The sequence below is a fragment of the Procambarus clarkii genome, chromosome 52 (genome assembly GCF_040958095.1).
Source record: "Procambarus clarkii isolate CNS0578487 chromosome 52, FALCON_Pclarkii_2.0, whole genome shotgun sequence".
NCBI classification, from domain to species: domain Eukaryota; kingdom Metazoa; phylum Arthropoda; class Malacostraca; order Decapoda; family Cambaridae; genus Procambarus; species Procambarus clarkii.
Genome location: NC_091201.1, coordinates 9,071,466 through 9,091,876, shown reverse-complemented (window position 1 = coordinate 9,091,876; position 20,411 = coordinate 9,071,466).

Genomic DNA, 20,411 nt, shown 5'->3' with positions numbered 1-20,411 from the left:
CTGGCCCACCTGTGGTGTGATCCTAGTGTACTGACCCACCTGTGGTGTGATCCTGGTGTTTTGACCCACCTGTCATGTAATACTAATGTATTGACCAACCCGTTGTTTGATCATGATGTATTGACCCACCTCTGGTGTGATCCTATTGTATTGACCCATTTCTGGTGTGATCCTTGTGTACTGACGCACCTGTGGTGTGATCCTGGCGTACTGACCCACCTTTGCTGTGATCCTGGTGTAGTGACCCACCTGAGGTGTGATCCTGGTGTATTAAACCACGTGTGGTGTGATGGTGGTGTACTGACCCACCTACGGTGTTATTCTGGTTTACTGACCTTCCTGTGGTGTGATCCAGGTGTATTGACCCACCTGTGGTGTGATACTGGTGTTTTGACCCACCTGTGGTGTGATCCTAGTTTACTGACCCACCTGCGGTGGGGTCCTAGTGTACTGACCCACCTGTGGTGTGATGCTGATATACTGACCCACCTATGGCATGATCCTAGTGTACTGACCCTCCTGACGCGTGATCCTAGTGTACTGACCCAGCTGTGGTGTGATCTTGGTGTAGTGACCTTCCTGTGGCGTGATCCTGGTGTACTCAACCACCTGTTTTGTGATCCTTGTGTACGGACCCACCTGTGGTATAATCCTGGTGTTCTGTCCCACTTGTGGCGTGACCCAGATGTACGCACCCACCTGTGGTGTGATCCTGGTGTACTGACCAACCTGTGGTGTGATCCTAGTGTACTGACCCACCTGTGGTGTGATCCTGGTTTACTGACGCACCTGAGGTGTGTTCCTGGTGTATAGACCCACCTGTGGTGTGACCCTGGTGTATTGACCCACCTGTGGTGTGATCCTGGTGTACTGACCCACCTGTGGTGTGATCCTACTGTACCGATCCACCTGTGGTGTGATCCTAGTGTACTAACCCACCCTGTGGTGTGATGCTAGTGTTCTGACCCACCTGAGATTTGATGATGGTGTACTGATCCAGCTGTTGTGTGATTCTTGTGTACTGACTCACCTGTGGTGTGGTGCTTGTTTACTGACCCACCTGTAGTTTGATCCTGGTGTAATGACCCACCTGTGGTGTGATGCTGGTGTACTGACCCACCTGTAGTGTGATCCTGGTGTACTGACCCACCTGTAGTTTGATCCTGGTGTAATGACCCACCTGTGGTGTGATGCTGGTGTACTGACCCAGCTGTTGTGTGATTCTTGTGTACTGAGCCACCTGTGGTGTGAGGTTTGTGTACTAACCCAACTGTGGTGTGATACTGGTGTTCTGACCCAACTGTGGCTTGATCCTGGTGTAAAGACCCACCTGTGGTGTGATCCTGGTGTACTGACCCACCTGTGGTGAGATGCTAGTGTTCTGACCCACCTGTGGTGTGATTCTGTGGTACTGACCCACCTTTGGTGTGATGCTAGTGTACTGACCCACCTGTGGTGTGATCCTGGTATTTTGACCCACCTGTGGTGTGATACTGGTGTGCTGACGCACCAGTGGTGTGATCCTACTGTACTCACCAACCTGTGGTGTGATCCTACTGTACTCACCAACCTGTGGTGTGATTCTAGTGTACTGACCCACCTGTGGTTTGATGCTGGTATACTGACCCACCTGAGGCGTGATCCTAGTGTAATAACCCATCTGCGGTGTTATCCTGGCTTACTAACCCACTTACTTAGTGATCCTAGTATCCTGACCCACCTGTGGTGTGATACTGGTGTACTGACTCACCTGAGGCGAGATCCTAGTGTACTGACCCACGAGTGGTGTGATGATGGTGTACTGACCCACCTGTGGCATGATCTCAGTGTACTGACCAACCAGTGGTTTGTTGCTGGTGAACTGACCCACCTGTGGCATGATCCTAGTATACTGACTCAGCTGGGGTTAGATTCTTGTATACTGACCCACCTGTGGTTTGATGCTTGTGTACTGACCCGCCTGAGGCGTGATCCTAGTGTAATGACCTACCTATGGTGTGATCCTGGTGTACTGACCCACCTGTTTGGTGAACCTGGTGTACTGACCCACCTGTAGTGTGATCCTGGTGTAGTGACCAACCAGTGGTGTGATCCTGGTGTACTGACCTACCTGTGGCGTGATCCTGGTGTACGGAACCACCTGTGTTGTGATCCTGGTGTACTCACCCACCTGTGGTATGATTCTAGTGTACAGACGCACCTGTAGCGTGATTTTGGTGTACTCACCCACCTGTGGCGTGATCCTAGTGTACTGACCCACCTGTAGTGTGATCCTGGTGTACTGACCAACCAGTGGTGTGATCCTGGTGTACTTACTAACCTGTGGTGTGATCCTGGTGTACTGACCCACCTGTGTTGTGATCCTGGTGTACTCACCCACCTGTGGTATGATACTAGTGTACAGACGCACCTGTAGCATGATTTTGGTGTACTCACTCACCTGTGGCGTGAACCTAGTGTACTGACCCACCTGTAGTGTGATCCTGGTGTAAAGACCCACCTGTGGTGTGATCCTGGTGTACTGACCCACCTGTGGTGTGATCCTGGTGTATAGACCCACCTGTGGCGTGATCCTGGTATTTTGACCCACCTGTGGTGTTATACTGGTGTACTGACCCACCTATGGTGTGATCCTGGTGTACTGACCCACCTGTTTGGTGAACCTGGTGTACTGACCCACCTGTAGTGTGATCCTGGTGTAGTGACCAACCAGTGGTGTGATCCTGGTGTACTGACCTACCTGTGGCGTGATCCTGGTGTACGGAACCACCTGTGTTGTGATCCTGGTGTACTCACCCACCTGTGGTATGATTCTAGTGTACAGACGCACCTGTAGCGTGATTTTGGTGTACTCACCCACCTGTGGCGTGATCCTAGTGTACTGACCCACCTGTAGTGTGATCCTGGTGTACTGACCAACCAGTGGTGTGGTCCTGGTGTACTTACTAACCTGTGGTGTGATCCTGGTGTACTGACCCACCTGTGTTGTGATCCTGGTGTACTCACCCACCTGTGGTATGATTCTAGTGTACAGACGCACCTGTAGCATGATTTTGGTGTACTCACTCACCTGTGGCGTGATCCTAGTGTACTGACCCACCTGTAGTGTGATCCTGGTGTAAAGACCCACCTGTGGTGTGATCCTGGTGTACTGACCCACCTGTGGTGTGATCCTGGTGTATAGACCCACCTGTGGCGTGATCCTGGTATTTTGAACCACCTGTGGTGTTATACTGGTGTACTGACCCACCTGTGGTGTGTTCCTAGTGTACCGATCCACCTGTGTTGTGATTCAAGTGTACTAACCCTCCTGTGGTGTGATCCTAGTGTTCTGACCTACTTGTGTTTTGATGATGGTGTATTGACCCACCTGTACTCACCTAGTTGTACTCACCTAGTTGTGCTTGCGGGGGTTGAGCTCTGGCTCTTTGGTCCCGCCTCTCAACCGTCAATCAACAGGTGTACAGGTTCCTGAGCCTATTGGGCTCTATCATATCTACACTTGAAACTGTGTATGGAGTCAGCCTCCACCACATTGCTTCCTAATGCATTCCATTTGTCAACCACTCTGACACTAAAAAAGTTCTTTCTAATATCTTTGTGGCTCATTTGGGCACTCAGTTTCCACCTGTGTCCCCTAGTGCGTGTGCCCCTTGTGTTAAATAGCCTAACTTTATCAACCCTGTCGATTCCCTTGAGAATCTTGAATGTGGTGATCATGTCCCCCCTAACTCTTCTGTCTTCCAACGAAGTGAGGTTCAATTCCCGTAGTCTCTCCTCGTAGCTCATACCTCTCAGCTCGGGTACTAGTCTGCTGGCAAACCTTTGAACCTTTTCCAGTTTACTCTTATGCTTGACTAGATATGGACTCCATGCTGGAGCCGCATACTCCAGGATTGGTCTGACATATGTGGTATATAATGTTCTGAAAGATTCCTTACACAAGTTTCTAAAGGCCGTTTTTATGTTAGCCAACCTGGCATATGCTACTGATGTTATCCTCTTGATATAAGCTTCAGGGGAAAGGTCTGGCGTGATATCAACCCCCAGGTCTTTCTCTCTCTCTGACTCTTGAAGTATTTCATCTCCCAAGTGATACCTTGTATCTGGTCTCCTGCTTCCTACTCCTATCTTCATTACATTACATTTGCTTGGGTTAAACTCTAACATCCATTTGTTCGACCATTCCTTCAGCTTGTCCAGGTCTTCTTGAAGCCTCAAGCTGTCCTCCTCTGTCTTTATCCTTCTAATAATTTTGGAGTCGTCAGCAAACATTGAGAGGAATGAGTCTATACCCTCTGGGAGATCATTTACGTATATCAGAAACAGGATAGGTCCAAGCACAGAGCCCTGTGGGACTCCACTGGTGACTTCCCGCCATTCTGAGGTCTCACCCCTCACTATAACTCTCTGCTTCCTATTGCTTAGGTACTCCCTTACCCACTGGAGCGCCCTACCAGTTACTCCTGCCTGTTTCTCCAGCTTATGCATCAACCTTTTATGGGGTACTGTGTCAAAGGCTTTCCGTCAGTCCAAAAAAATGCAGTCCGCCCATCCTTCTCTTTCTTGCTTAATCTTTGTCACCTGATCATAGAATTCTATCAAGCCTGTAAGGCAAGATTTACCCTCCCTGAACCCATGCTGATGGGTTGTCACGAAGTCTCTTCTCTCCAGATGTGTTACTAGGTTTTTTCTCACAATCTTCTCCATCACCTTGCATGGTATACAAGTTAAGGACACTGGCCTGTAGTTCAGTGCCTCTTGTCTGTCACCCTTTTTAAATATTGGTACTACATTAGCAGTCTTCCATACTTCTGGTAGGTCTCCCGTTTCCAGTGACCTACTATACACTATGGAGAGTGGCAAGCTAAGTGCTCCTGCACACTCTTTCAATACCCATGGTGAGATTCCATCCGGCCCAACAGCTTTTCTCACATCCAGCTCCAATAGGTGCTTCTTGACCTCATCTCTTGTAATTTCGAACCTTTCCAAGGTCACCTGGTTTGCTGCCACCTCTCCTAGCACCGTGACGTCTCCCTGTTCTATTGTAAAGACCTCCTGGAACCTTTTGTTGAGTTCTTCACACATCTCTTTGTCATTCACTGTGTACCTGTCCTCGCCCACCCTAAGTTTCATCACCTGTTCCTTCGCTGTTGTCTTTCTCCTGATGTGACTGTGTAGTAGCTTTGGTTCGGTCTTGGCTTTATTAGCTATATCATTTTCATACCTTTTCTCAGCTGCTCTTCTCACACTAACATACTCGTTCCTGGTTCTCTGGTATCTCTCTCTACTTTCTGGTGTTCTGTTATTACGGAAGTTCCTCCATGCCCTTTTGTTCAGCTCCTTTGCTTTCATACATTCCCTATTAAACCACGGATTCTTCCTTTGCTTCTGTTTTTTCCTGTTGGTCTGGGACAAACCTGCTTACAGCCTCCTGACATTTTTGGGTGACATAGTCCACCATGTCTTGTACAGACTTTGTTCCGAGTTCTGTGTCCCAATGTATATCCCTTAGGAATTTATTCATCTCCTCGTAGTTTCCCTTTCGGTACGCCAGCCCTTTGTTTCCCAGTTCTTTTTTGGGGGTGATAATTCCTAGCTCAACCAGGTACTCAAAGCTCAATACACTATGATCACTCATTCCCAAGGGGGCTTCCAACTTAACTTCCCTTATATCCGACTCATTTAGGGTAAATATCAGATCAAGCAAGGCTGGTTCATCCCCTCCTCTCGTTCTTGTCGGTCCCTTGACGTGTTGACTTAGAAAGTTTCTTGTTGCCACATCCAGCAGCTTAGCTCTCCATGTATCTGAGCCTCCATGTGGGTCTCTGTTCCCCCAATCTATCTTTCCATGGTTGAAGTCTCCCATGATTAGTAGCCTGGATCCGTTCCTGCTAGCCACAGAAGTTGCTCTCTCTATTATATTGATGGTGGCCAAGTTGTTTCTATCATATTCCTGTCTGGGTCTTCTGACATTCGGTGGGGGGTTATATATGACTACTACTATAATTTTCTGTCCTCCAGTTGCTATGGTGCCTGATATGTAGTCACTGAAACCTTCACAGTTCTGAATTACCATCTCTTCGAAACTCCAACCTTCTCTTAGTAGCAAAGCTACACCACATCCTCCTCTCCCTTCTCTCTCTTTCCTCACTACATAGTAGCCCTGTGGAAACACTGCGTTTGTTATGGTGTTTGTTAGCTTTGTTTCTGTGAGTGCTAATATTTCTGGGTTTTCTTCTAGTGCCCATTCTCTGAGTTCACTTGTTTTATTAGTAATTCCATCTATGTTAGTGTACATTGCCTTGAAGCTCACTTTCTTCAGTTCATTTTCTTGTCCCTTTCTTGGCGAGCATTCTGCTGGTGTGGGAAGCTTTTCAGTGGGTGAGATGATCTGTGAGGTGGTTTGCAGGGTTTCAGGGGAGTTTGGGGAGAGGGGTGGGGGTTTCATGGAAGGGGGGACAGGTAGGGTGTGGGTTAAGGAGATAGGGGGGACATGGAGGATGCGGGGTGAGGGGGGAGGAGGGATAGGGAGGGTATGGGATGAAGGGGGAGGGGGGACAGGGGGGGAAAGGTGGGAGGGGGACATGATGGGAATGGGGAAGGGATGACAGGGTAAGAATGGGGTGGGGGGGGGGGGAGGGAGGGTTGGGTGGGGGCAGGTAGGGTGAGGGGAAGGGATGGTTTCTATGCAGAGGGGGGTGGTGGGGTTGCCCTCCCCTTTGGTGTTGCTGGGATGCTGGTTTTGGGTTCGCCTCTTGTCTCTAGGACTGTTGTGTTGGGGGCTGTGATTTCCTGGTTTGCTTCTCCCTCCCTGCGCTTCCTCCTTGCCTCTGCTGCCCTGGCTCTCTCCTCCTTCGTCCTGTCCCTCTGCAGGAATACTTTCTTGTATCCCTCCACATGCTGCAGTCGACTCTTCCTTTCGAGAATATCCTCCTTCGTGGTTTCGTTTGTAAACACCACCTTTACAAGTCGGTTTCTGTCCTTGTTGTACCAGCCCAACCTGAAAACCTTCTCAATGTTTCGTTCAGCCCCTTCCATCTGTAACCCCTTCAGTAGCCCCTGTACTGCCTCTCTATCCTTGCTATTCCATTCTTGCCTGTTGGATCCTTCCTGTTCTTTTATGCCTACAACTACCACTGATCTTTTTCTCTCCAGCAGCTGAGTGGTGCATCTTGCTGCTTCCTGTGAGGTGGCTGCTTGCATCGCTACCTCCCTCACTGTGTCCATTGCTTCTAAGCTCTTTTTCAGTATGTCTGCAAATGTTTCAGGTACAGAGGCATTTCCTTCCAATGTAACATTCCCACCTTCTTTTTGGATGATAATCTGATGCTCGGTCTTTTTATTTTTTTCTGTGAGGGATTTGATCTCCTCTCTTGCTGATGTCAGCTCACTTTGCAGGTTGTTAATTGTAATCCTCATTTCCTGCATCTCCTTCCTGAATTCCTCCAGAACTTGGGTTAACATGTCCCTCGTTTGATCAATTTGGCTGTTCCCTGTGTCCCTGTTGCGTCCACCTGCCATGTTGCCCTTGTCAAGAGAGAGAGAGCAAGAATAGTCCTAGTGTGAGTGGGTGTGGTGGGGGGGAGGGAGTGTTTTGGAGAGTGGGAGTGGTGGTGGGGGGGGGAAGTGTGGTGGGATAGTGAGATGGTGGGTTAAGAGAAGGGTGAGGTGTAGTCTTCAGATTACGGCGGGTGGGGGAGGATTAGCGGCTTATCTGGGTTCCCAGTGAGCTCATAGTTGCTGTCCCTGTTACCTGTCTACCACGATTGTATTATTACGATTGTATTATTGAATGGAATGCAATAGTGTCTATATGATATGATATTATATAAACCTTGTACACTGTTGGAGACTTATGAGAGACACTTACCAGCCAGCCCCCCACAAGCACTCTAGGTGAATACACGGTTTGTCGTCGGTAATCCTGTGAGGTCTTCAGGTCTCCACTTGTATCCCGGCTGATGCGACTGCTGCTTCTTCAAGAAGTCGATATTCACTAGCTATCTTCTCTATATTCACCAAGATAATTCACCACGAGATGTGATCAATGTGTTGCATAACAAGGCCACTGTTCAATTTATACTGTCCCGATTCTCACTGCACAGTTCACCCACTCCCTTGAACCCTATTGTTCCCTCGGTTAACGCGACCGCTGACCCTACACGTCTGCTCACGATCAAAGCTGACCCAAGACTGACACCTGTGGAGTCATGCTGGTGTATTGACCCACCTGTGGTTTGATCCTGATGTATTGACCCACCTCTGGTGTGTTATCCTAGTGTATTGACCCACCTGTGGTGTGATCTTGGTGTACTGACACACCTGTGGTGTGATCCTGGAGTACTGACCCACGTGTGGCATGATCCTGGTGTATTGACTCACTTGTAAGGTGATACTGGTGTACTGACCCTCCTGACACGTGATCCTAGTGTATTGATCCAGCTGTGGTGTGATCCTAGTGTCCTGACCAACCTCTGGTGAGGATTGTTACGGCCCTCTCGGGTCGCAACCGGGTTCTTTCTCTGATGTAAGTAGAGTTTGGGTATCCGGCCCCAAGCTAGTAGTGGCTTTCAAGGGATGTGATCCATAACGCAAGTAAATAAAAGGGGAAGGGAAATAAAGGCAAAAACTTAATAATATAATTAACACCGTCACCATAAATAATATAAAGATTATCACAAGGGGGAGGAATAAACACTATAATGTACAACGTTGTCTTCTTCTGAAGACTCTGGACGTTCACGGTGCTCACGATGCTAAGCTCTTGGTGCTCTTGTGGCCTCACTATGAATCCTTCGATCCTCTTGAGTCTACCCTGGCCACAGGCCATCCAAATCACAGTTCTACTGGGGGCACCGTCGTGGAGGCCATCAACCACAAGTGCAGCCGGTAGCTGGCAGGTTCCAAATCAGCGACGCTGGTTAGGCCACTCCACGATCGATACTAAGGTCGTGAACTCTAGTCAGGAGCCTCGTGTGATCCCACAGACCACTCTCCTCGCCACAACACCCCAGTGGTTAAGCGGGTCCACCAGTCAGTCCCGGGTACTACAATCCCTCAACTGCCACGTCACAGGCAGGGTAACACCAGAGTGTTCATCCGGGGGTCGACTCACAGCTGCTGCAGCAAACACTTGGAGACAAGACGACAGCCTTGGGTAGACTGATCCACTGTCCGATTCAGCAGTCCCAGGTCGACTCTGTAATCAGACACGTCATCAGTACGAGGGACACTCTAGGGCACTTCACTTACCGGCTTAGACACAAACGCCCACCTATCCACTCCATAGATGGCGTTGGTGTCAAAGCTCCACCTCACCAGAGGTCAGCAGCGGCTGTGTTATGAGCTGATCAGGACGGGAAACTTGCCCTTGTGGCTGGTATATCTCGTCCTCACTAGATGGCGGCGGCCATTTGGAGGGGGTTTCGGGAGCTGACCCACAGATGGCGCGGTCGTCACTGCTCCGTGCTCGGAAGTTGGGCTCGGGTCCGTAACAAGGATCTAGTGTACTGACCAAACTGTGGTGTGATCCTAGTGTACTGACCCACCTGAGGCGTGATCATAATGTAAGTAACCCATCTGTGGTGTGATGTTGGTGTACTGACCCACCTGTTGCATGATCCTAGTGTACTGACCCACCTGTGGTGTGATGCTTGTGTACCGACCGACCTGTGGTGTGGTCCTTGTGTACTAACCCTCCTGTGGTGTGATCCTAAACTTCTAACCCAGCTGTGTTTTGATGATGGTGTATTGACCCACATGTAGTGTCATTCTGGTGTATTGACCAACCTGTGGTTTGATCCTGATGTATTGTCCCTCCTCTGGTGTGATCCTAGTGTATTGACCCTCCTGTGGTGTGATCCTAGTGTACTGACCCACCAGTGGTGTGATCCTGGCGTACTGACCTACCTGTGGCGTGATCCAGGTGAACTGACCCACCTGTGGTGTGATCCTGGTGTACTGACCCACCTGTGGTGTGTTCCTGGTGTATAGACCCACCTGTGGTGTGCCCTGGTGTATTGACCCACCTGTGGTGTGATCTTGGTGTACTGACCCACCTGTGGTGTGATCCTAGTGTTCCGATCCACCTGTGGTGTGATCCTAGTGTACTGACCCACCTGAGTTTTGATGATGGTGTATTGACCCACCTGTGGTGTCTTGATAATGTATTGACCCACCTGTGGTTTGATACTGTTGTATTGTTCCTCCTCTAGTGTGATCCTAGTGAATTGACCCACCTGTGGTGTGATGCCGGTGTACTGACCCACCTGTAGTGTGATCCTGGTGTACTGACCCCCTTTGGTGTGATCCTGGTGAACTGACCCACCTGTGGTGTGATACTGGTGTTCTGACCCACCTGAGGTGTGATCCTAGTGTACTGACCCACCTGTTGTGTGATGCTGGTGTACTGACTCACCTTTAGTGTGATCCTAGTGTACTGACCCACCTGTGGTGTGATCCGGGTATACTGACCCACCTGTGGTGTGACCCTGGGGTATAGACCCACCTGTGGTGTGAAACTGGTGTATTGACCCACCTGTAGTGTGATACTGGTGTTTTGACCTACCTGTTGTGTGATACTGGTGTATTGACCTACATGTGGTTTGATCCTGATGTATTGACCCACCTCTGGTGTGATCCTAGTGTATTGACCCAACTGTGGTGTGATGCTGGTGTACTGACGCACCTGTGGTGTCATCCTGGAGTACTGACCCACCTTTGGTGTGAACCTGGTGTATTGACCCAACTGAGGTGTGATCCTACTGTATTGAACCACGTGTGGTGTGATGCTGGTGTACTGACCCACCTACGGTTTTATCCTAGTGTACTGACGCACCTGTGGTGGGGTCCTAGTGTACTGACCCACCTGTGGTGTGATGCTGGTGTACTGACCCACCTGTAGTGTGATCCTGGTGTACTGACCCACATGAGGCGTGATCATAGTGTAAGTGACCCACCTGTGGTGTGATGCTGGTGTACTGACCAACCTGTGGCATGATCCTAGTGTACTGACCCTCCTGATGCGTGATCCTAGTGTACTGACCCAGCTGTGGGGTAATCCTGGTGTACTGTCCCACCTGTGGTTTGATTCTGGAGTATTGACCCACCTGTGGTGTGATGGTGTTTTAACCCACCTCTCGTGTGATACTGATGTACTGACCCACCTGTGGCGTGATCCTACTGAACCGACCAACCTGAGGTGTGATCCTAGTGTACTAAGCCCCCCTGTGGTGTGATCCTAGTGTTCTGACCTACCTGAGTTTTGATGATAGTCTATTGACCCACATGAGTTTTGATGATGGTGTATTGACCCATCTGTGTTTTGATGATGGTGTATTGACCCATCTGTAGTGTCATGCTGGTGTATTGACCAACCTGTGGTTTGATCCTGATGTATTGTCCCTCCTCTGGTGTGATCCTAGTGTATTGACCCACCTGTGGTGTGATCCTGGTGTACTGACACACCTGTGACCAGTACACAGTAATGTGGTGTGATCCTGTTGTACTCACCCACCTGTTGTGTGATTCTAGTGCACTGACCCACTAGTGGTGTGATCCTGGTGTACTGACCTACCTGTGGCGTGATCCAGGTGTACTCAACCACCTGTTTTGTGATCCTGCTGTACTGACCCACCTGTGGTGTGACCCTGGTGTTCTGACCCGCCTTTGGTGTAATACTGGTGTACTGACCCACCTGTGTTGTGATTCTCGTGTACTGACCCACCTGTGGTGTGATCCTGGTTTACTGACCAACCTGTGGTGTAATCCTGGTGTACGGACCCCACCTGTTTTGTGATCCTGGTGTACTGACCCACCTGTTTTGTGATTCTCGTGTACTGACCCACCTATGGTGTGATCCTGGTTTACTGACCAACCTGTGGTGTAATCCTGGTGTACGGACCCCACCTGTTTTGTGATCCTGGTGTACTGACCCACCTGTAGTATAATCCTGTTGTTCTGTCCCACCTGTAGTGTGATCCAAATGTACGCACCCACCTGTGGTGTGATCCTGGTGCACTGACCCACCTGTAGTGTAATCCTAGTGTACTGACCCACCTGTGGTGTGATCCTGGTGTACTGATCCACCTGTGGTGTGTTCCTGGTATACTGACCCACCTGTGGTGTGATCCTAGTGTATCGATCCAGCTGTGGTGTGATCCTAGTGTACTAACCCCCCCCCCATGTGGTGTGATCCTAGTGTTCTGACCCACCTGAGTTTTGATGATGGTGTATTGACCCACTTGTGTTTTGATGATGGTGTATTGACCCACCTGTGGTTTGATACTGATGTATTGTCTCTCCTCTGGTGTGATCCTAGTGTAGTGACCCACCTGTGGTGTGATCCTGGTGTACTGACACACCTGTGGTGTGATCCTGGAGTACTGACCCACCTGTGGTGTGATCCTGGTGTACTGACCCACCTGTGGTGTGATCCTAGTGTTCCGATCCACCTGTGGTGTGATCTTAGTGTACTGACCCATCTGTGGTGTGATCCTAGTGTACTGACCCACCTGTGGTGTGATACTGGTGTTCTGACACACTTGAGGTGTGATCCTAGTGTTCTGACCCACCTGTTGTGTGATGCTGGTGTACTGACCCACCTGTAGTGTGATCCTAGTGTACTGACCCACCTGTGGTGTGATCCTGGTATACTGACCCACCTGTGGTGTGATTCTGGGGTATAGACCCACCTGTGGTGTGAAACTGGTGTACTGACCCATCTGTGTTTACTAGTTGTGTTTTTACGGGGGTTGAGCTTTGCTATTTCGGCCCGCCTCTCAACTGTCAAACAACTGTTTACTAACTACTTTTTTTTTTTTTTTTTTTTCCACACCACACACACACCCCAGGAAGCAGCCCGTGACAGCTGACTAACTCCCAGGTACCTATTTACTGCTAGGTAACAGGGGCACTTAGTGTGAAAGAAACTTTGCCCATTTGTTTCTGCCTCGTGAGGGAATTGAACCCGCGCCACAGAATTACGAGTCCTGCGCGCTATCCACCACCTGTGGTGTGATACTGGTGTTTTGACCCACCTGTGGGGTGATACTGGTGTATTGACCTACATGTGGTTTGATCCTGATGTTTTGACCCACCTCTGGTGTGATCCTAGTGCATTGACCCAACTGTGGTGTGATCCTGGTGTACTGACGCACCTGTGGTGTGATCCTGGAGTACTGTCCAGCCTTTGGTGTGAACCTAGTGTATTGACCCACCTGAGGTGTGATCATGGTGTATTGAACCACGTGTTATGTGGTGTTGGTGTACTGACCCACCTACGGTGTTATCCTAGTGCACTGACGCACCTGTGGTGGGGTCCTAGTGTACTGACCCACCTGTGGTGTGATGCTGGTGTACTGACCCACCTGTAGTGTGATCCTGGTGTACTGACCCACATGAGGTGTGATCATATTGTAAGTGATCCACCTGTGGTGTGATGCTGGTGTACTGACCAACCTGTGGCATGATCCTAGTGTACTGACCCTCCTGATGCGTGATCCTAGTGTACTGACCCAGCTGTGGTGTGATCCTGGTATACTGACCCACCTGTGGTGTGACCCTGGAGTATTGACCCACCTGTGGTGTGATCCTAGTGTTCTGACCTACCTGAGTTTTGATGATGGTGTATTGACCCACATGAGTTTTGATGATGGTGTATTGACCCACCTGTGTTTTGATGATGGTGTATTGACCCACCTGTGGTGTCATGCTGGAGTATTGACCAACCTGTGGTTTGATCCTGATGTATTGTCCCTCCTCTGGTGTGATCCTAGTGTATTGACCCACCTGTCGTGTGATCCTAGTGTATTGACTCACCTGTGGTGTGATCATGGTGTACTGACACACCTGTGGTGTGATTCTAGTGTACTGTCCCAACTGTGGTATGATTCTAGTGTACTCTCCCACCAGTGGTGTGATCCTGGTGTACTGAAATACCTGTGGCGCGATCCAGGTGTATTCAACAACCTGTTTTGTGATCCTGCTGTACTGACCCACCTGTGGTGTGATCCTCGTGTTCTGATCCGCCTTTGGTGTAATACTGGTGTACTGACCCACCTGTTTTGTGATTCCCGTGTACTGACCCACCTGTGGTGTGATCCTGGTTTACTGACCCACCTGTTTGGTGAACCTGGTGTACTGACCAACCTGTAGTGTGATCCTGGTGTACTGACCAACCTGTGGTGTGATCCTGGTGTACAAACTCACCTGTAGCGTGATCCTGGTGTACTCACCCACCTGTGGTGTGATTCTAGTGTACTGACTCACCAGTGGTGTGATCCTGGTGTACTGACCAACCTGTGGTATGATCCTGGTGTATGGACCCACCTGTGGTGTGATCCTTGTGTACTGACCAACCTGTGGTATGATCCTGGTGTACTGACCCACCTGTGTTGTGATCCTGGTGTATTGACCCACCTGTTGTGTGTGATCCTGGTGTACGCACCCACCTGTGGTGTGATCCTGGTGTACTGACCCACCTGTGGTGTGATCCTGGTGCACTGACCCACCTGTGGTGTGATCCTGGAGTACTGATCCACCAGTGGTGTGATCCTGGTTTATAGACCCACCTGTGGTGTGATCCTGGTATTTTGACCCACGAGTGGTGTGATACTGGTGTACTGACCCACCTGTGGTGTGATCGTAGTGTACCGATCCACCTGTGGTGTGATCCTAGTGTACTCCTGTGGTGTGATCCTAGTGTTCTGACCTACCTGTGTTTTGATGATGGTGTATTCACCCACCTGTGGTTTGATCCTGGAGTACTGACCCACCTTTGGTGTGATCCTAGTGTATTGACCCAACTGTGGTGTGATGATGGTGTACTGACCCACCTACGGTGATATCCTGTTGTACCGACCTCTCTGTGGTGTGTTCCTGGTTTACTGACCCACCTGTGGCTTGATCCTGGTGTATTGACCCACCTGTGGTGTGATACTGGTGTACTGACCCACCAGAGGTGTGATCCTAGTGTACTGACCCACCTCTGGTGAGGTCCTAGTGTACTGACCCACCTGTGGTGTGATGCTGGTGTACTGACCCACCTCTGGTGAGGTCCTAGTGTACTGACCTACCTGTGTTTTGATGATGGTGTATTGACCCACCTGTGGTGTCATGCTAGTGTATTGACCCACTTGTGGTTTGATCCTGATGTATTGACCCACCTCTGGTGTGATCCTAGTTTATTGACCCACCTGTTGTGTGTTCCTGGTGTACTGACACACCTGTAGTGTGATCCTGGAGTACTGACCCACCTTTGGTGTGATCCTGGTATATTAACCCACCTGAGGTGTGATACTAGTGTATTGACCCACCTGTGGGTTGATGCTGGTGTACTGACCCACCTACGGTGTTATCCTGGTTTACTGACCCTCCTGTTGTGTGATGTTAGTATACTGACCCACCTGTGGCTTGATCCTGATGTACGCACCAACCTGTGGTGTGACCCTGGTGTACTGACCCACCTGTGGTGTGATCCTGGTGTATTGACCCACCTGTGGTGTGATCCTGGTATTTTGACCCACCTGTGGTGTCATACTGGTGTACTGACCCACCTGTGGTGTGATCCTAGTGTACCGATCCACCTGTGGTGTGGTCCTAGTGGACTAACCCTCCTGTGGTGTGATCCTAGTGTACTGACCCACCTGTGGTGTGGTGCTGGTGTACTGACCCACCTGTAGTGTGTTCCTGGTGTTCTGACCCACCTGAGGTGTGATCATAATGTAAGTAACCCATCTGTGGTGTGATGCTGGTGTACTGACAAACCTGTGACATGATCCTAGTGTACTGACCCACCTGTGGTGTGATGCCTGTGTACCGACCGACCTGTGGTGTGATCCTAGTGTGCTAACCCTCCTGTGGTGTGATCCTAGTGTACTAACCCACCTGTGTTTTGTTGACGGTGTATTGACCCACCTTTAGTGTCATGCTGGTGTATTGACCCACCTGTGGTTTGATTCTGATGTATTGACTCACCTCTGGTGTGACCCTAGTTTATTGAACCTCCTGTGGTGTGATCCTGGAGTGCTGACCCACATTTGGTGTGATCCTGCTGTATTAACCCACCTGAGGTGTGATACTAGTTTATTGACCCACCTGTGGGTTGATGCTGGTGTACTGACCCACCTACGGTGTTATCCTGGTGTACTGACCCACCTGTAGTGTGATCCTGGTGTATTGACCTACCTGTGGATTGATCCTGGTGTATTGACCCACCTGTGGTGTAATCCTGGCATTTTGACCCACCTGTGGTGTGATACTGGTGTACTGAGCCACCTGTGGTCTAATCCTAGTGTACTCACCCACCTGTGGTGTGATCCTAGTGTAATGACCATCTCGTGGTGTTATCCTAGTTTACTGACCCACCTGTGGTGTGATCCTGGTACACTGATTCACCTGTGGTGTGATCCTGTTGTATTGACCCACCTGTGGTGTGATCCAGGTGTATTGACCCACCTGTGGTGTGATCCTGGTGTATTGACCCACTTGTCCTGTGATCCTGGTGTTTTGACATACCTGTGGTGTGATACTGGTGTACTGACCCAACTGAGGCGTGATCCTAGTGGAATGAACCACCTGTGGTGTGATCCTGGTGTACTGACCCACCTGTTTTGTGATCCTTGTGTACTGATCAACCTGCGGTGTGATCCTTGTGAACTGACCCACCTGTGGTGTGATCCTGGTGTATAAACCCACCTGTGGTGTAACCCTGGTGTATTGACCCACCTGTGGTGTGATCATGGTGTTTTGACCCACCTGTGGTGTGATACTGGTGTATTGACCTATTTGTGGTTTGATCCTGATGTATTGACCCACCTCTAGTGTGATTCTAGTGCATTGACCCAACTGTGGTGTGATCCTGGTGTACTGACACACCTGTGGTTTGATCCTAGAGCACTGACCCACCTTTGGAGTGATCCTGGTGTTTTGACCCATCTGAGGTGTGATCCTAGTGTATTGAACCACCTGTGGTGTGATGCTGGTGTACTGACCCACCTACGGTGTTATCCTGGTTTACTGACCTACCTGTGGTGTGATCCAGGTGTATTGACCCACCTGTGGTGAGATGCTGGTGTACTGACCCACCTGAGGTGGATCCTAGTGTACTGATCCACCTGAGGCGGATCCTAGTGTACTGACCCAACTGTCGTGTGGTCCTAGTGTACTGACCCACTTGTGGTGTGATGCTGGTGTACTGACCAACCTGTGGTGTGAACCTAGTGTACTGGCCCACCTGTGGTGAGGTCCTGGTGTACTGACCATCCTGTTGTGTGATGCTGGTATATTGACCATTCTGTAGTGTCATGCTGTTGTATTGACCAACCTGTGGTTTGATACTGATGTATTGTCCGTCCTTTGGTGTGATTCTAGTGTATTGACCCACCTGTGGTGTGATCCTGGAGTACTGATCCACCAGTGGTGTGATCCTGGTTTATAGACCCACCTGTGGTGTGATCCTGGTATTTTGACCCATGAGTGGTGTGATACTGGTGTACTGACCCACCTGTGGTGTGATCGTAGTGTACCGATCCACCTGTGGTGTGATCCTAGTGTACTCCTGTGGTGTGATCCTAGTGTTCTGACCTACCTGTGTTTTGATGATGGTGTATTCACCCACCTGTGGTTTGATCCTGGAGTACTGACCCACCTTTGGTGTGATCCTAGTGTATTGACCCAACTGTGGTGCGATGATGGTGTACTGACCCACCTACGGTGATATCCTGTTGTACTGACCTCTCTGTGGTGTGTTCCTGGTTTACTGACCCACCTGTGGCTTGATCCTGGTGTATTGACCCACCTGTGGTGTGATACTGGTGTACTGACCCACCAGAGGTGTGATCCTAGTGTACTGACCCACCTCTGGTGAGGTCCTAGTGTACTGACCCACCTGTGGTGTGATGCTGGTGTACTGACCCACCTCTGGTGAGGTCCTAGTGTACTGACCTACCTGTGTTTTGATGATGGTGTATTGACCCACCTGTGGTGTCATGCTAGTGTGGATTGACCCACCTGTTGTGTGTTCCTGGTGTACTGACACACCTGTAGTGTGATCCTGGAGTACTGACCCACCTTTGGTGTGATCCTGGTATATTAACCCACCTGAGGTGTGATACTAGTGTATTGACCCACCTGTGGGTTGATGCTGGTGTACTGACCCACCTACTGTGTTATCCTGGTTTACTGACCCTCCTGTTGTGTGATGTTAGTATACTGACCCACCTGTGGCTTGATCCTGATGTACGCACCAACCTGTGGTGTGACCCTGGTGTACTGACCCACCTGTACTCACCTAGTTGTACTCATCTAGTTGTGTTTGCGGGGGTTGAGCTCTGGCTCTTTGGTCCCGCCTCTCAACCGTCAATCAACAGGTGTACAGATTCCTGAGCCTATCGGGCTCTGTCATATCTACACTTGAAACTGTGTATGGAGTGAGCCTCCACCACATCACCCCCTAATGCATTCCATTTGTCAACCACTCTGACACTAAAAAAGTTCTTTCTAATATCTCTGTGGCTCATTTGGGCACTCAGTTTCCACCTGTGTCCCCTTGTGCGTGTTCCCCTTGTGTTAAATAGACTGTCTTTATCTACCCTATCAATCCCCTTCAGAATCTTGAATGTGGTGATCATGTCCCCCCTAACTCTTCTGTCTTCCAGCGAAGTGAGGTTTAATTCCCGTAGTCTCTCCTCGTAGCTCATACCTCTCAGCTTGGGTACTAGTGTGGTGGCAAACCTTTGAACCTTTTCCAGTTTAGTCTTATCCTTGACTAGATATGGACTCCATGCTGGGGCTGCATACTCCAGGATTGGCCTGACATATGTGGTATACAAAGTTCTGAATGATTCTTTACACAAGTTTCTGAATGCCGTTCGTATGTTGGCCAGCCTGGCATATGCCGCTGATGTTATCCGCTTGATATGTGCTGCAGGAGACAGGTCTGGCGTGATATCAACCCCCAAGTCTTTTTCCTTCTCTGACTCCTGAAGAATTTCCTCTCCCAAATGATACCTTGTATCTGGCCTCCTGCTCCCTACACCTATCTTCATTACATTACATTTGGTTGGGTTAAACTCTAACAACCATTTGTTCGACCATTCCTTCAACTTGTCTAGGTCTTCTTGAAGCCTCAAACAGTCCTCTTCTGTTTTAATCCTTCTCATAATTTTAGCATCGTCCGCAAACATTGAGAGAAATGAATCGATACCCTCCGGGAGATCATTTACATATATCAGAAACAAGATAGGACCGAGTACAGAGCCCTGTGGGACTCCACTGGTGACTTCACGCCAATCGGAGGTCTCACCCCTCACCGTAACTCTCTGCTTCCTATTGCTTAGATACTCCCTTATCCACTGGAGCACCTTACCAGCTCACACCACAGGTGGGTCAAAATGCCAGGATTACACCACAGGTGGGTCAATACACCAGGATCAATCCACAGGTAGGTCAATACACCAGGATCACACTACAGGTGGGTCAGTACACCAGGATAACACCGTAGGTGGGTGATCACACCACCTGTGGTGTCATCCTGGTGTATTGACCCACCTGTGGTGTGATCCTGGTATTTTGACCCACCTGTGGTGTGATACTGGTGTACTGACCCACCTGTGGTGTGATCCTAGTGTACCGATCCACCTGTGGTGTGGTCCTAGTGTACTAACCCTCCTGTGGTGTGATCCTAGTGTACTGACCCACCTGTGGTGTGATGCTGGTGTACTGACCCACCTGTAGTGTGTTCCTGGTGTTCTGACCCACCTGAGGTGTGATCATAATGTAAGTAACCCATCTATGGTGTGATGCTGGTGTACTGACAAACCTTTTGACATGATCCTAGTGTACTGACCCACCTGTGGTGTGATGCCTGTGTACCGACCGACCTGTGGTGTGATCCTAGTGTGCTAACCCTCCTGTGGTGTGATCCTAGTGTACTAACCCACCTGTGTTTTGTTGACGGTGTATTGACCCACCTTTAGTGTCATGCTGGTGTATTGACCCACCTGTGGTTTGATTCTGATGTATTGACTCACCTCTGGTGTGACCCTAGTTTATTGAACCTCCTGTGGTGTGATCCTGGAGTGCTGACCCACATTTGGTGTGATCCTGGTGTATTAACCCACCTGAGGTGTGATACTAGTTTATTGACCCACCTGTGGGTTAATGCTGGTGTACTGACCCACCTACGGTGTTATCCTGGTGTACTGACCCACCTGTAGTGTGATCCTGGTGTATTGACCTACCTGTGGAGTGATCCTGGTGTATTGACCCACCTGTGGTGTAATCCTGGCATTTTGACCCACCTGTGGTGTGATACTGGTGTACTGAGCCACCTGTGGTGTAATCCTAGTGTACTCACCCACCTGTGGTGTGATCCTAGTGTAATGACCATCTCGAGGTGTTATCCTAGT